This window comes from Brassica oleracea, chromosome C8 (genome assembly GCF_000695525.1).
Source record: "Brassica oleracea var. oleracea cultivar TO1000 chromosome C8, BOL, whole genome shotgun sequence".
Classification (NCBI taxonomy): Eukaryota; Viridiplantae; Streptophyta; class Magnoliopsida; order Brassicales; family Brassicaceae; genus Brassica; species Brassica oleracea.
In genome coordinates this window covers 8,267,039-8,269,403 of record NC_027755.1, presented here as the reverse complement: position 1 = coordinate 8,269,403, position 2,365 = coordinate 8,267,039, and the positions used below count along the sequence as shown (strand labels likewise).

Sequence of the window (2,365 nt, the reverse complement as noted above, 5' to 3'; positions counted from 1 at the left end):
GGGGGGGGGGGGTAAGGATCAATCTAACTCTCAAAAGCCACTCAACGATCAGGAACGATATGCAAGATTCGACGTGCGCGAACGTCATCTCATTCAAGGGGGGAGCAACGGTCGATCGAGCCAAACCTCGAAACGATCTCCTTGTTATCGAGCTGACGATCCGAGATGTCGACGTTGCTAGGGTGCTAATCGACACCGGAAGTTCGGCCGATATCATCTTCAAGGATACTCTCGAGAAAATGGGGATCGATCAATCCGAAATCGTGAAATACCCTAGCCCACTACTGGGACTTTCGGGAGAAACAACCATGGCCTACGGGTCGATTAATCTCGCAATCAAAGCCGGAACCGTGACAAGAGTCACAGAGTTTCTAGTCGTTGACCGTCCCGCATCTTACAATGTTATCATGGGAACGCCATGGTTGAACACCATGCGTGCCATCCCATCAACGTATCATCTTTGCCTCAAGTTCCCAACCCCTAACGGAGTCGAGGTAATATGGAGAAACCCAAGAGTATCACAGGTGTGTTACGCCGCAGAACAAAAACGGAAAAGACCAGACCTCGATACCACTCCTACAAAAGCATAGAAAAAGATCTCCAACAAGGATTCGCGAAGTCAAGATTCAGCGGAACTCTTCTTGCAGTCTCGTAACATCACGGCCTAGAGGAAAAACACGAACCAACTTACGAACCTGTGGTCACAGTCTGTCTCGACGAAGCATTTTCAGAACGATGCGTCAAGATCGGAGCCAATCTCCGTCGAGCCTTTGAGGACAGCGCTCATAACCTGTCTAAAAAAGAACCTCAATACTTTCACATGGGCCGCGGAAGATATGCCAGGGATCGACATTAACATAATGTGTCACGAATTAAATATCGATCCGACCTTCAAACCCGTCAAACAAAAAAGGCGGAAGCTAGGACCCGAACGGGGTTCCGCGGTAAACGACGAGGTCAAAAAATAGCTTAAAGTCGAGTCAATAACGGAAGTGAGGTATCAAGACTGGCTCGCTAACCCTGTAGTAGTCAAAAAGAAAAACGGGAAATGGCGAGTTTGCGTGGATTTTACCGACCTAAACAAGGCCTGTCCAAAAGATAGTTTCCCTCTGCCACACATCGATCGATTAGTAGAAGCAACGGCGGGTAACGAACTTCTGTCTTTCATGGACGCCTTCTCAAGTTACAATCAAATTATGATGAACCCTCACGATCGCGAGAAGACTGCATTCATTACCGATCGCGGAACCTATTGCTACAGGGTAATGCCCTTCGGCCTCAAAAACGCTGGCGCAACTTACCAACGACTCGTGAACCGTATGTTCTTCAAACAACTCGGTAAAACAATGGAGGTTTATATCGACGACATGCTTGTCAAATCCCTCTAAGCAAAGGATCACGTATCACATCTCGAGGAATGTTTCGCCCAGTTAAATTCGCATAACATGAAGCTCACCCCGACAAAATGCAGCTTCGCCGTGGCATCAGGGGAATTCCTCGGCTACCTAGTCACATTCCGCGGCATCGAAGCTAATCCAAAACAGATCAACGCACTGATCGATGCTCTCGCGGCCTTAGCATCAAGTATCACCGAAGAATAATCAGGAAGTCCAAAGGCTGACCAGTAGGGTCGCGGAACTTAACCGATTTATTTCACGATCAACAGACAAGTGCCTGCCGTTCTACGATGTCTTACGGGGAAATAAAAAATTCGAATGGTCGGAAAAATGTGAAAACGCTTTCCAACAGCTGAAGCGGTATTTAGCTTCCCTTCCAGTCCTCGCAAAACCCGTGGAGGGGGAACCTTTTTTCTTGCACATCGCTGTGTCGGCAACAGCTGTGAGCGGCGTCCTGATTAGGGAAGAACGCGGCGAACAGAAACCTATTTTCTATATAAGCAAAACCTTGCTGGATGCCGAATCTAGGTACCCGCTAATGGAAAAATTAGCATGCGCGGTCGTAACATCGGCCCAAAAACTAAGACCATATTTCCAATCCCACACGATCGTCATCCTCACGAATTTTATCCTACAGACGATTCTACATAGCCTGAGTCAGTCGGGCCGATTGGCCAAATAGGCGGTCGAATTGAGCGAGTACGATATCGAGTACCGACCGAGAACAAGCGCAAAGTCACAAGTGCTTGCGGACTTCTTGGTCGAATTTCCGACAGAGGCCATAACCAACGAGGAGCCAAATTCCACTTGGCTCACTCGACGGATCCTCATCCAAGCAGGGATCAGGCATCGGAATTCGCGTCACATCTCCGACGAGCGAGATCTTAGAGCAGTCATTCAGGCTGGATTTCCACGCCTCAGACAACGAGGCCGAATACGAAGCACTCATCGCAGGGCTGCGTTTGGCT

The 2,365-nt window shown here is 48.7% G+C and overlaps 1 pseudogene; it reads left to right on the top strand.

Moving 5' to 3' along the window:
* LOC106308581 overlaps positions 1-2,365 on the top strand; it is a 13,056-nt pseudogene that overhangs the window by 4,998 nt on the left and 5,693 nt on the right.